This window comes from Ictalurus punctatus, chromosome 3 (genome assembly GCF_001660625.3).
Source record: "Ictalurus punctatus breed USDA103 chromosome 3, Coco_2.0, whole genome shotgun sequence".
In the NCBI taxonomy this organism is placed as follows: Eukaryota; Metazoa; Chordata; class Actinopteri; order Siluriformes; family Ictaluridae; genus Ictalurus; species Ictalurus punctatus.
Genome location: NC_030418.2, coordinates 36,140,485 through 36,160,484, shown reverse-complemented (window position 1 = coordinate 36,160,484; position 20,000 = coordinate 36,140,485). Strand labels below are relative to the sequence as shown.

At 39.5% G+C, this 20,000-nt stretch overlaps 1 protein-coding gene across 3 annotated transcripts in view; it reads left to right on the top strand.

Annotated features, from left to right (window-relative positions):
- bnc2 (basonuclin 2) overlaps window positions 1-20,000 on the top strand; it is a 239,494-nt gene that overhangs the window by 10,325 nt on the left and 209,169 nt on the right. Inside the window, exon 1 of one of the 3 annotated variants that reach the window (XM_053679926.1) lies at window positions 19,028-19,131. The exons of the other annotated variants lie outside the window; for them this stretch is intronic. The gene's annotated coding sequence lies outside the window, so the exon portion shown is untranslated. Of the gene's footprint in view, window positions 1-19,027; window positions 19,132-20,000 lie in introns of those variants that run through there. 3 annotated transcript variants of the gene reach the window in all.

Sequence of the window (20,000 nt, the reverse complement as noted above, 5' to 3'; positions counted from 1 at the left end):
CCCTGATTACTTCACTATAACACCACACACACACACACACACACACCCTGATTACTCACTATAACACCACACACACACACACACTGATTACTCACTATAACACCACACACACACACACACACACTGATTACTCACTATAACACCACACACACACACACACACACTGATTACTCACTATAACACCACACACACACACACACACACACCCTGATTACTCACTATAACACCACACACACACACCCTGATTACTTCACTATAACACCACACACACACACCCTGATTACTCACTATAACACCACACACACACACCCTGATTACTTCACTATAACACCACACACACACACAGATTACTCACTAGAACACCACACACACACACACACACACACCCTGATTACTCACTATAACACCACACACACACACACACACACACTGATTACTCACTATAACACCACACACACACACACACACACACACTGATTACTTCACTATAACACCACACACACACACACTGATTACTCACTATAACACCACACACACACACCCTGATTACTCACTATAACACCACACACACACACACACACACACACACACACACTGATTACTTCACTATAACACCACACACACACACTGATTACTTCACTATAACACCACACACACTGATTACTCACTATAACACCACACACACACACCCTGATTACTCACTATAACACTACACACACACACACACACACACACTGATTACTCACTATAACACCACACACACACACACACACACACACACTGATTACTCACTATAACACCACACACACACACTGATTACTTCACTATAACACCACACACACACACACACACACACACCCTGATTACTCACTATAACACCACACACACACACACACACTGATTACTTCACTATAACACCACACACACACACACACACCCTGATTACTCACTATAACACCACACACACACCCTGATTACTCACTATAACACCACACACACACTGATTACTCACTATAACACCACACACACACTGATTACTCACTATAACACCACACACACTGATTACTCACTATAACACCACACACACACACACACACACACACTGATTACTCACTATAACACCACACACACACACTGATTACTTCACTATAACACCACACACACACACACACACACACACCCTGATTACTCACTATAACACCACACACACACACACACACTGATTACTTCACTATAACACCACACACACACACACACACCCTGATTACTCACTATAACACCACACACACACCCTGATTACTCACTATAACACCACACACACACCCTGATTACTCACTATAACACCACACACACACTGATTACTCACTATAACACTACACACTCACTGATTACTTCACTATAACACCACACACACACACACACACACACCCTGATTACTCACTATAACACCACACACACACCCTGATTACTCACTATAACACCACACACACACTGATTACTTCACTATAACACCACACACACACTGATTACTCACTATAACACCACACACACACTGATTACTCACTATAACACCACACACACACTGATTACTTCACTATAACACCACACACACTGATTACTCACTATAACACCACACACACTGATTACTCACTATAACACCACACACACACTGATTACTCACTATAACACCACACACACACTGATTACTTCACTATAACACCACACACACACTGATTACTCACTATAACACCACACACACACTGATTACTTCACTATAACACCACACACACACTGATTACTTCACTATAACACCACACACACTGATTACTTCACTATAACACCACACACACTGATTACTCACTATAACACCACACACACACTGATTACTTCACTATAACACCACACACACACTGATTACTCACTATAACACCACACACACACTGATTACTCACTATAACACCACACACACACTGATTACTTCACTATAACACCACACACACTGATTACTCACTATAACACCACACACACTGATTACTTCACTATAACACCACACACACTGATTACTCACTATAACACCACACACACACTGATTACTTCACTATAACACCACACACTGATTACTCACTATAACACCACACACACTGATTACTTCACTATAACACCACACACACTGATTACTCACTATAACACCACACACACACTGATTACTCACTATAACACCACACACACACTGATTACTTCACTATAACACCACACACACTGATTACTCACTATAACACCACACACACTGATTACTTCACTATAACACCACACACACTGATTACTCACTATAACACCACACACACACTGATTACTTCACTATAACACCACACACACTGATTACTCACTATAACACCACACACACTGATTACTCACTATAACACCACACACACCCTGATTACTCACTATAACACCACACACACACTGATTACTTCACTATAACACCACACACTGATTACTTCACTATAACACCACACACACTGATTACTTCACTATAACACCACACACACTGATTACTCACTATAACACCACACACACACTGATTACTTCACTATAACACCACACACTGATTACTTCACTATAACACCACACACACTGATTACTTCACTATAACACCACACACACTGATTACTCACTATAACACCACACACACTGATTACTCACTATAACACCACACACACACTGATTACTTCACTATAACACCACACATACACTGATTACTTCACTATAACACCACACACTGATTACTTCACTATAACACCACACACACTGATTACTTCACTATAACACCACACACACTGATTACTCACTATAACACCACACACACTGATTACTCACTATAACACCACACACACACTGATTACTTCACTATAACACCACACACACACACACTGATTACTCACTATAACACCACACACACACTGATTACTTCACTATAACACCACACACACACACACACACACTGATTACTCATTATAACACCACACACACACACACACACACACACTGATTACTCACTATAACACCACACACACACTGATTACTTCACTATAACACTACACACACACACACTGATTACTCACTATAACACTACACACACACACACACACACACACACTGATTACTCACTATAACACTACACACACACACACACACACACACTGATTACTCACTATAACACCACACACACACTGATTACTTCACTATAACACCACACACACTGATTACTTCACTATAACACCACACACACACTGATTACTCACTATAACACCACACACACACTGATTACTCACTATAACACCACACACACTGATTACTCACTATAACACCACACACACACTGATTACTTCACTATAACACCACACACACTGATTACTCACTATAACACCACACACACACTGATTACTCACTATAACACTACACACACTGATTACTTCACTATAACACTACACACACTGATTACTTCACTATAACACCACACACACTGATTACTTCACTATAACACCACACACACTGATTACTTCACTATAACACCACACACACTGATTACTTCACTATAACACCACACACACACTGATTACTCACTATAACACCACACACACACTGATTACTCACTATAACACCACACACACTGATTACTCACTATAACACCACACACACACTGATTACTTCACTATAACACTACACACACTGATTACTCACTATAACACCACACACACACTGATTACTCACTATAACACCACACACACACTGATTACTTCACTATAACACCACACACACACTGATTACTCACTATAACACCACACACACACTGATTACTTCACTATAACACCACACACACACACTGATTACTTCACTATAACACCACACACACACTGATTACTCACTATAACACTACACACACACTGATTACTTCACTATAACACCACACACACACTGATTACTTCACTATAACACCACACACACACTGATTACTCACTATAACACTACACACACACTGATTACTTCACTATAACACCACACACACACTGATTACTTCACTATAACACCACACACACACTGATTACTTCACTATAACACCACACACACACTGATTACTCACTATAACACTACACACACTGATTACTTCACTATAACACCACACACACACTGATTACTCACTATAACACTACACACACACTGATTACTTCACTATAACACCACACACACACTGATTACTTCACTATAACACCACACACACTGATTACTTCACTATAACACCACACACACTGATTACTTCACTATAACACCACACACACTGATTACTCACTATAACACCACACACACTGATTACTTCACTATAACACCACACACACTGATTACTCACTATAACACCACACACACACTGATTACTCACTATAACACCACACACACACTGATTACTTCACTATAACACCACACACACACTGATTACTCACTATAACACCACACACACACACTGATTACTTCACTATAACACCACACACACACTGATTACTCACTATAACACCACACACACACTGATTACTTCACTATAACACCACACACACTGATTACTTCACTATAACACCACACACACTGATTACTCACTATAACACCACACACACACTGATTACTCACTATAACACCACACACACACTGATTACTTCACTATAACACCACACACACTGATTACTCACTATAACACCACACACACTGATTACTCACTATAACACCACACACACACTGATTACTCACTATAACACCACACACACACTGATTACTTCACTATAACACCACACACACACTGATTACTCACTATAACACCACACACACACTGATTACTTCACTATAACACCACACACACACTGATTACTTCACTATAACACCACACACACTGATTACTTCACTATAACACCACACACACTGATTACTCACTATAACACCACACACACACTGATTACTTCACTATAACACCACACACACACTGATTACTCACTATAACACCACACACACACTGATTACTCACTATAACACCACACACACACTGATTACTTCACTATAACACCACACACACTGATTACTCACTATAACACCACACACACTGATTACTTCACTATAACACCACACACACTGATTACTCACTATAACACCACACACACACTGATTACTTCACTATAACACCACACACTGATTACTCACTATAACACCACACACACTGATTACTTCACTATAACACCACACACACTGATTACTCACTATAACACCACACACACACTGATTACTCACTATAACACCACACACACACTGATTACTTCACTATAACACCACACACACTGATTACTCACTATAACACCACACACACTGATTACTTCACTATAACACCACACACACTGATTACTCACTATAACACCACACACACACTGATTACTTCACTATAACACCACACACACTGATTACTCACTATAACACCACACACACCCTGATTACTCACTATAACACCACACACACACTGATTACTTCACTATAACACCACACACTGATTACTTCACTATAACACCACACACACTGATTACTTCACTATAACACCACACACACTGATTACTCACTATAACACCACACACACACTGATTACTTCACTATAACACCACACACTGATTACTTCACTATAACACCACACACACTGATTACTTCACTATAACACCACACACACTGATTACTCACTATAACACCACACACACTGATTACTCACTATAACACCACACACACACTGATTACTTCACTATAACACCACACACACACACACTGATTACTCACTATAACACCACACACACACTGATTACTTCACTATAACACCACACACACACACACACACTGATTACTCATTATAACACCACACACACACACACACACACACACTGATTACTCACTATAACACCACACACACACTGATTACTTCACTATAACACTACACACACACACACTGATTACTCACTATAACACTACACACACACACACACACACACACACTGATTACTCACTATAACACTACACACACACACACACACACACACACTGATTACTCACTATAACACCACACACACACTGATTACTTCACTATAACACCACACACACTGATTACTTCACTATAACACCACACACACACTGATTACTCACTATAACACCACACACACACTGATTACTCACTATAACACCACACACACTGATTACTCACTATAACACCACACACACACTGATTACTTCACTATAACACCACACACACTGATTACTCACTATAACACCACACACACACTGATTACTCACTATAACACTACACACACTGATTACTTCACTATAACACTACACACACTGATTACTTCACTATAACACCACACACACTGATTACTTCACTATAACACCACACACACTGATTACTTCACTATAACACCACACACACTGATTACTTCACTATAACACCACACACACACTGATTACTCACTATAACACCACACACACACTGATTACTCACTATAACACCACACACACTGATTACTCACTATAACACCACACACACACTGATTACTTCACTATAACACTACACACACTGATTACTCACTATAACACCACACACACACTGATTACTCACTATAACACCACACACACACTGATTACTTCACTATAACACCACACACACACTGATTACTCACTATAACACCACACACACACTGATTACTTCACTATAACACCACACACACACACTGATTACTTCACTATAACACCACACACACACTGATTACTCACTATAACACTACACACACACTGATTACTTCACTATAACACCACACACACACTGATTACTTCACTATAACACCACACACACACTGATTACTCACTATAACACTACACACACACTGATTACTTCACTATAACACCACACACACACTGATTACTTCACTATAACACCACACACACACTGATTACTTCACTATAACACCACACACACACTGATTACTCACTATAACACTACACACACTGATTACTTCACTATAACACCACACACACACTGATTACTCACTATAACACTACACACACACTGATTACTTCACTATAACACCACACACACACTGATTACTTCACTATAACACCACACACACTGATTACTTCACTATAACACCACACACACTGATTACTTCACTATAACACCACACACACTGATTACTCACTATAACACCACACACACTGATTACTTCACTATAACACCACACACACTGATTACTCACTATAACACCACACACACACTGATTACTCACTATAACACCACACACACACTGATTACTTCACTATAACACCACACACACACTGATTACTCACTATAACACCACACACACACACTGATTACTTCACTATAACACCACACACACACTGATTACTCACTATAACACCACACACACACTGATTACTTCACTATAACACCACACACACTGATTACTTCACTATAACACCACACACACTGATTACTCACTATAACACCACACACACACTGATTACTTCACTATAACACCACACACACTGATTACTTCACTATAACACCACACATACACTGATTACTCACTATAACACCACACACACTGATTACTCACTATAACACCACACACACACACTGATTACTCACTATAACACCACACACACCCTGATTACTTCACTATAACACCACACACACACTGATTACTCACTATAACACCACACACACCCTGATTACTTCACTATAACACCACACACACACTGATTACTCACTATAACACCACACACACTGATTACTCACTATAACACCACACACACACACTGATTACTCACTATAACACCACACACACCCTGATTACTTCACTATAACACCACACACACTGATTACTCACTATAACACCACACACACTGATTACTCACTATAACACCACACACACACTGATTACTTCACTATAACACCACACACACACACTGATTACTTCACTATAACACCACACACACACTGATTACTCACTATAACACCACACACACACTGATTACTCACTATAACACCACACACACTGATTACTCACTATAACACCACACACACACTGATTACTCACTATAACACCACACACACCCTGATTACTTCACTATAACACCACACACACACTGATTACTCACTATAACACCACACACACTGATTACTCACTATAACACCACACACACACACTGATTACTCACTATAACACCACACACACCCTGATTACTTCACTATAACACCACACACACTGATTACTCACTATAACACCACACACACTGATTACTCACTATAACACCACACACACACTGATTACTTCACTATAACACCACACACACACACTGATTACTTCACTATAACACCACACACACACTGATTACTCACTATAACACCACACACACACTGATTACTCACTATAACACCACACACACTGATTACTCACTATAACACCACACACACACTGATTACTTCACTATAACACCACACACACACACTGATTACTTCACTATAACACCACACACACACTGATTACTCACTATAACACCACACACACACTGATTACTCACTATAACACCACACACACTGATTACTCACTATAACACCACACACACTGATTACTTCACTATAACACCACACACACTGATTACTCACTATAACACCACACACACACTGATTACTCACTATAACACCACACACACACTGATTACTTCACTATAACACCACACACACTGATTACTCACTATAACACCACACACACTGATTACTTCACTATAACACCACACACACTGATTACTCACTATAACACCACACACACACTGATTACTTCACTATAACACCACACACACTGATTACTCACTATAACACCACACACACTGATTACTCACTATAACACCACACACACCCTGATTACTCACTATAACACCACACACACACTGATTACTTCACTATAACACCACACACTGATTACTTCACTATAACACCACACACACTGATTACTTCACTATAACACCACACACACTGATTACTCACTATAACACCACACACACACTGATTACTTCACTATAACACCACACACTGATTACTTCACTATAACACCACACACACTGATTACTTCACTATAACACCACACACACTGATTACTCACTATAACACCACACACACTGATTACTCACTATAACACCACACACACACTGATTACTTCACTATAACACCACACATACACTGATTACTTCACTATAACACCACACACTGATTACTTCACTATAACACCACACACACTGATTACTTCACTATAACACCACACACACTGATTACTCACTATAACACCACACACACTGATTACTCACTATAACACCACACACACACTGATTACTTCACTATAACACCACACACACACACACTGATTACTCACTATAACACCACACACACACTGATTACTTCACTATAACACCACACACACACACACACACTGATTACTCATTATAACACCACACACACACACACACACACACACTGATTACTCACTATAACACCACACACACACTGATTACTTCACTATAACACTACACACACACACACTGATTACTCACTATAACACTACACACACACACACACACACACACACTGATTACTCACTATAACACTACACACACACACACACACACACACTGATTACTCACTATAACACCACACACACACTGATTACTTCACTATAACACCACACACACTGATTACTTCACTATAACACCACACACACACTGATTACTCACTATAACACCACACACACACTGATTACTCACTATAACACCACACACACTGATTACTCACTATAACACCACACACACACTGATTACTTCACTATAACACCACACACACTGATTACTCACTATAACACCACACACACACTGATTACTCACTATAACACTACACACACTGATTACTTCACTATAACACTACACACACTGATTACTTCACTATAACACCACACACACTGATTACTTCACTATAACACCACACACACTGATTACTTCACTATAACACCACACACACTGATTACTTCACTATAACACCACACACACACTGATTACTCACTATAACACCACACACACACTGATTACTCACTATAACACCACACACACTGATTACTCACTATAACACCACACACACACTGATTACTTCACTATAACACTACACACACTGATTACTCACTATAACACCACACACACACTGATTACTCACTATAACACCACACACACACTGATTACTTCACTATAACACCACACACACACTGATTACTCACTATAACACCACACACACACTGATTACTTCACTATAACACCACACACACACACTGATTACTTCACTATAACACCACACACACACTGATTACTCACTATAACACTACACACACACTGATTACTTCACTATAACACCACACACACACTGATTACTTCACTATAACACCACACACACACTGATTACTCACTATAACACTACACACACACTGATTACTTCACTATAACACCACACACACACTGATTACTTCACTATAACACCACACACACACTGATTACTTCACTATAACACCACACACACACTGATTACTCACTATAACACTACACACACTGATTACTTCACTATAACACCACACACACACTGATTACTCACTATAACACTACACACACACTGATTACTTCACTATAACACCACACACACACTGATTACTTCACTATAACACCACACACACTGATTACTTCACTATAACACCACACACACTGATTACTTCACTATAACACCACACACACTGATTACTCACTATAACACCACACACACTGATTACTTCACTATAACACCACACACACTGATTACTCACTATAACACCACACACACACTGATTACTCACTATAACACCACACACACACTGATTACTTCACTATAACACCACACACACACTGATTACTCACTATAACACCACACACACACACTGATTACTTCACTATAACACCACACACACACTGATTACTCACTATAACACCACACACACACTGATTACTTCACTATAACACCACACACACTGATTACTTCACTATAACACCACACACACTGATTACTCACTATAACACCACACACACACTGATTACTCACTATAACACCACACACACACTGATTACTTCACTATAACACCACACACACTGATTACTCACTATAACACCACACACACTGATTACTCACTATAACACCACACACACACTGATTACTCACTATAACACCACACACACACTGATTACTTCACTATAACACCACACACACACTGATTACTCACTATAACACCACACACACACTGATTACTTCACTATAACACCACACACACACTGATTACTTCACTATAACACCACACACACTGATTACTTCACTATAACACCACACACACTGATTACTCACTATAACACCACACACACACTGATTACTTCACTATAACACCACACACACACTGATTACTCACTATAACACCACACACACACTGATTACTCACTATAACACCACACACACACTGATTACTTCACTATAACACCACACACACTGATTACTCACTATAACACCACACACACTGATTACTTCACTATAACACCACACACACTGATTACTCACTATAACACCACACACACACTGATTACTTCACTATAACACCACACACTGATTACTCACTATAACACCACACACACTGATTACTTCACTATAACACCACACACACTGATTACTCACTATAACACCACACACACACTGATTACTCACTATAACACCACACACACACTGATTACTTCACTATAACACCACACACACTGATTACTCACTATAACACCACACACACTGATTACTTCACTATAACACCACACACACTGATTACTCACTATAACACCACACACACACTGATTACTTCACTATAACACCACACACACTGATTACTCACTATAACACCACACACACTGATTACTCACTATAACACCACACACACCCTGATTACTCACTATAACACCACACACACACTGATTACTTCACTATAACACCACACACTGATTACTTCACTATAACACCACACACACTGATTACTTCACTATAACACCACACACACTGATTACTCACTATAACACCACACACACACTGATTACTTCACTATAACACCACACACTGATTACTTCACTATAACACCACACACACTGATTACTTCACTATAACACCACACACACTGATTACTCACTATAACACCACACACACTGATTACTCACTATAACACCACACACACACTGATTACTTCACTATAACACCACACACACACACACTGATTACTCACTATAACACCACACACACACTGATTACTTCACTATAACACCACACACACACACACACACTGATTACTCATTATAACACCACACACACACACACACACACACACTGATTACTCACTATAACACCACACACACACTGATTACTTCACTATAACACTACACACACACACACTGATTACTCACTATAACACTACACACACACACACACACACACACACTGATTACTCACTATAACACTACACACACACACACACACACACACACTGATTACTCACTATAACACCACACACACACTGATTACTTCACTATAACACCACACACACTGATTACTTCACTATAACACCACACACACACTGATTACTCACTATAACACCACACACACACTGATTACTCACTATAACACCACACACACTGATTACTCACTATAACACCACACACACACTGATTACTTCACTATAACACCACACACACTGATTACTCACTATAACACCACACACACACTGATTACTCACTATAACACTACACACACTGATTACTTCACTATAACACTACACACACTGATTACTTCACTATAACACCACACACACTGATTACTTCACTATAACACCACACACACTGATTACTTCACTATAACACCACACACACTGATTACTTCACTATAACACCACACACACACTGATTACTCACTATAACACCACACACACACTGATTACTCACTATAACACCACACACACTGATTACTCACTATAACACCACACACACACTGATTACTTCACTATAACACTACACACACTGATTACTCACTATAACACCACACACACACTGATTACTCACTATAACACCACACACACACTGATTACTTCACTATAACACCACACACACACTGATTACTCACTATAACACCACACACACACTGATTACTTCACTATAACACCACACACACACACTGATTACTTCACTATAACACCACACACACACTGATTACTCACTATAACACTACACACACACTGATTACTTCACTATAACACCACACACACACTGATTACTTCACTATAACACCACACACACACTGATTACTCACTATAACACTACACACACACTGATTACTTCACTATAACACCACACACACACTGATTACTTCACTATAACACCACACACACACTGATTACTTCACTATAACACCACACACACACTGATTACTCACTATAACACTACACACACTGATTACTTCACTATAACACCACACACACACTGATTACTCACTATAACACTACACACACACTGATTACTTCACTATAACACCACACACACACTGATTACTTCACTATAACACCACACACACTGATTACTTCACTATAACACCACACACACTGATTACTTCACTATAACACCACACACACTGATTACTCACTATAACACCACACACACTGATTACTTCACTATAACACCACACACACTGATTACTCACTATAACACCACACACACACTGATTACTCACTATAACACCACACACACACTGATTACTTCACTATAACACCACACACACACTGATTACTCACTATAACACCACACACACACACTGATTACTTCACTATAACACCACACACACACTGATTACTCACTATAACACCACACACACACTGATTACTTCACTATAACACCACACACACTGATTACTTCACTATAACACCACACACACTGATTACTCACTATAACACCACACACACACTGATTACTTCACTATAACACCACACACACTGATTACTTCACTATAACACCACACATACACTGATTACTCACTATAACACCACACACACTGATTACTCACTATAACACCACACACACACACTGATTACTCACTATAACACCACACACACCCTGATTACTTCACTATAACACCACACACACACTGATTACTCACTATAACACCACACACACCCTGATTACTTCACTATAACACCACACACACACTGATTACTCACTATAACACCACACACACTGATTACTCACTATAACACCACACACACACACTGATTACTCACTATAACACCACACACACCCTGATTACTTCACTATAACACCACACACACTGATTACTCACTATAACACCACACACACTGATTACTCACTATAACACCACACACACACTGATTACTTCACTATAACACCACACACACACACTGATTACTTCACTATAACACCACACACACACTGATTACTCACTATAACACCACACACACACTGATTACTCACTATAACACCACACACACTGATTACTCACTATAACACCACACACACACTGATTACTTCACTATAACACCACACACACACTGATTACTTCACTATAACACCACACACACACTGATTACTCACTATAACACCACACACACACTGATTACTTCACTATAACACCACACACACACTGATTACTTCACTATAACACCACACACACACTGATTACTTCACTATAACACCACACACACACTGATTACTCACTATAACACTACACACACTGATTACTTCACTATAACACCACACACACACTGATTACTCACTATAACACTACACACACACTGATTACTTCACTATAACACCACACACACACACTGATTACTCACTATAACACTACACACACTGATTACTTCACTATAACACTACACACACACTGATTACTTCACTATAACACCACACACACACTGATTACTCACTATAACACCACACACACACTGATTACTTCACTATAACACCACACACACACTGATTACTCACTATAACACTACACACACACTGATTACTTCACTATAACACCACACACACACTGATTACTTCACTATAACACCACACACACTGATTACTTCACTATAACACCACACACACTGATTACTTCACTATAACACCACACACACTGATTACTTCACTATAACACCACACACACTGATTACTTCACTATAACACCACACACACTGATTACTCACTATAACACCACACACACACTGATTACTTCACTATAACACCACACACACACTGATTACTTCACTATAACACCACACACACTGATTACTCACTATAACACCACACACACTGATTACTTCACTATAACACCACACACACTGATTACTTCACTATAACACCACACACACACTGATTACTCACTATAACACCACACACACACTGATTACTCACTATAACACCACACACACTGATTACTCACTATAACACCACACACACACTGATTACTCACTATAACACCACACACACTGATTACTTCACTATAACACCACACACACACTGATTACTCACTATAACACCACACACACTGATTACTCACTATAACACCACACACACTGATTACTCACTATAACACCACACACACCCTGATTACTTCACTATAACACCACACACACTGATTACTCACTATAACACCACACACACACACTGATTACTTCACTATAACACCACACACACACTGATTACTTCACTATAACACCACACACACACTGATTACTCACTATAACACCACACACACACTGATTACTCACTATAACACCACACACACACTGATTACTCACTATAACACCACACACACACTGATTACTTCACTATAACACCACACACACACACTGATTACTTCACTATAACACCACACACACATTGATTACTCACTATAACACCACACACACACTGATTACTCACTATAACACTACACACACACTGATTACTCACTATAACACCACACACACACACTGATTACTCACTATAACACCACACACACACACTGATTACTTCACTATAACACCACACACACACTGATTACTCACTATAACACCACACACACACTGATTACTTCACTATAACACCACACACACACTGATTACTTCACTATAACACTACACACACTGATTACTTCACTATAACACCACACACACACTGATTACTTCACTATAACACCACACACACTGATTACTCACTATAACACCACACACACACTGATTACTTCACTATAACACCACACACACACTGATTACTCACTATAACACCACACACACACACTGATTACTTCACTATAACACCACACACACACTGATTACTTCACTATAACACCACACACACACTGATTACTTCACTATAACACCACACACACACTGATTACTCACTATAACACCACACACACACACTGATTACTTCACTATAACACCACACACACTGATTACTTCACTATAACACCACACACACACTGATTACTTCACTATAACACCACACACACTGATTACTTCACTATAACACCACACACACTGATTACTTCACTATAACACCACACACACTGATTACTCACTATAACACCACACACACTGATTACTTCACTATAACACCACACACACACTGATTACTTCACTATAACACCACACACACTGATTACTTCACTATAACACCACACACACTGATTACTTCACTATAACACCACACACACACTGATTACTCACTATAACACCACACACACACACTGATTACTTCACTATAACACCACACACACACTGATTACTCACTATAACACCACACACACACACTGATTACTTCACTATAACACCACACACACACTGATTACTCACTATAACACCACACACACACACTGATTACTCACTATAACACCACACACACACACTGATTACTTCACTATAACACCACACACACACTGATTACTCACTATAACACCACACACACTGATTACTTCACTATAACACCACACACACTGATTACTTCACTATAACACCACACACACCCTGATTACTCACTATAACACCACACACACACTGATTACTTCACTATAACACTACACACACTGATTACTCACTATAACACCACACACACACACTGATTACTCACTATAACACCACACACACACACTGATTACTTCACTATAACACCACACACACACTGATTACTCACTATAACACCACACACACACACTGATTACTCACTATAACACCACACACACTGATTACTCACTATAACACCACACACACTGATTACTTCACTATAACACCACACACACTGATTACTTCACTATAACACCACACACACACTGATTACTTCACTATAACACCACACACACACTGATTACTCACTATAACACTACACACACACTGATTACTTCACTATAACACTACACACACTGATTACTTCACTATAACACCACACACACTGATTACTCACTATAACACCACACACACTGATTACTTCACTATAACACCACACACACACTGATTACTTCACTATAACACCACACATACACTGATTACTCACTATAACACCACACACACTGATTACTCACTATAACACCACACACACTGATTACTTCACTATAACACCACACACACACACTGATTACTCACTATAACACCACACACACACACTGATTACTTCACTATAACACCACACACACACTGATTACTCACTATAACACCACACACACACACTGATTACTCACTATAACACCACACACACACACTGATTACTCACTATAACACCACACACACACTGATTACTCACTATAACACCACACACACACTGATTACTCACTATAACACCACACACACACTGATTACTCACTATAACACCACACACACACTGATTACTTCACTATAACACAACACACACACTGATTACTTCACTATAACACCACACACACACTGATTACTTCACTATAACACCACACACACACTGATTACTCACTATAACACCACACACACAGTGTTTTATTTCTGACATCATGAATAAAGTTTATTAATCTCACACACTCATGTAACTTCACCGTGAGTTAGCTTCAATTATTTATATTTGACTGTGTGTCAGTTTACTGAAAACTTAAAAACATAGTTTGTGTATGTTTTGGCCCCCCTTTGCCACCCCATGTCTAAAAATGTGGCCACGCCCCTCTCATTTACGCTCTCTGATGACTTTCTTTCTAAATAAAAAGTCTCTCTTACTCTTGTGTATGTATTCCCTTAATTCCTCTACAGCTATTCTTCTTTCTACATCACTCTCATTTTCTTTTTCACTCGTATTTTCTTATTTGTTTTTTGTCTCCTGTCTTTCTTTCTCTTTTTTCTCTCTCAGTCCCTGTCTTTTTTTTATCTCTTTCTCGTTGTTTCTTCTCTCTCTCTCTTTCTCTCTCTCACTTTTTCTCCTAATGTGTCTCCCTCTACCTCTTCTTCTCACTCATTCCCTCTCACCCTCTTCACTCGTTTTTGTTTTTTTCCGAGAACACTTGAGCTCAGGAGAGCGTCTGCTTCGTGACTCTCTTGGTGGTCAGACGGCTCAGTCGTGTTTGCTATTAATGGCGCCTTCAGCAAAACACAACTGCAATGACACTTTATTTCTACATTTCTGCATAAATACGACCTTAATCATCATCAGATTTTCACACGAGTCCTAAAAGTAGATAAAGAACCCAATTAAACAGTGGAGATAAATATATTACACTCGGTCGTTTGTTTATTGAGGAAAACATATCTGTGTTTTCAGTGTGTGGTGTGACTCCTTGTGCAGGAATCACTGCAGATAAGCGTTCGGGGTGAGTGTTGATCATCTGCACGTCGTGAGGAGTTTTATCCCGTTCCTCAGTGCAGAACAGCTTCAGCTCTGGGGTGTTGGTGTGTTTCCTCACGTGAACTGCTGCTTCAGGTTCTTCCACAACATTTCTACTGGATTAAGGTCAGGACTTTGACTCGGACGTTCCAGAACATTACCTTTATTCTTCTTTAAGCGTTCTCTGGTAGAAGGACTCGTGTGTTTAGGATCGTTGTCTCGCTGCATGACCCACTTTCTCTTCAGATTCAGTTCATGGACTCATGTCCTGATATTTCCCGTTAGAGTTCGCTGCTATCATTCAGATTCATTGTTCCAGCAGTGATGGCGAGTCGTCCTGGTCCAGATGCAGCAGAACAGTCCCAAACCCTGACACTACCACCAGCATGTTTCACAGATGGGAGAAGGTTCTTCTGCTGGAATGCAGCGTTTTCATTTCTCCAAACATAACGCTTCTCATTTAAACCAATGATTCTTTTTTGGTCTCCTCCGTCCACAAAACATTTCCATTAGTCTTCTGGCTTGAACTGAAAGTGCTGTTTCTTTCTTTCTTTAAAAAAAACCATTTTTGTCTGAAATTTTTTCGGAGACATCCGTAATATATGTAACACACTGATAGATTTTATTTCACACGAATGATCTCAAAACCTGCTCCATTTATGGCGTCAGAAAGCGAATACACGGTCACATCAGCGCATCCTTTAATCAGGAAAATCGAGCTGCGACAAGAGATTACTAATGTGAGATTAAGGGGGAAGGGGGCGGGGCTTCCAGGTGGTCAGTTCATATCCGCGAGTTTAATACAGCTACAGAAATGTCAATCATTTCACTGGAGAAAAAAAGGCTGTACTTTCGAGTGCTGACTCGACTCTGGATCTAATCCACGCCCTGTACCTGGCCTCACTGACAAATCAACATGGGGTGAAGGTAACAATGCACATAATAATGACATTTTCCAAGTTGCCATGACAACCCAAACAAGATTCGTATGGGAG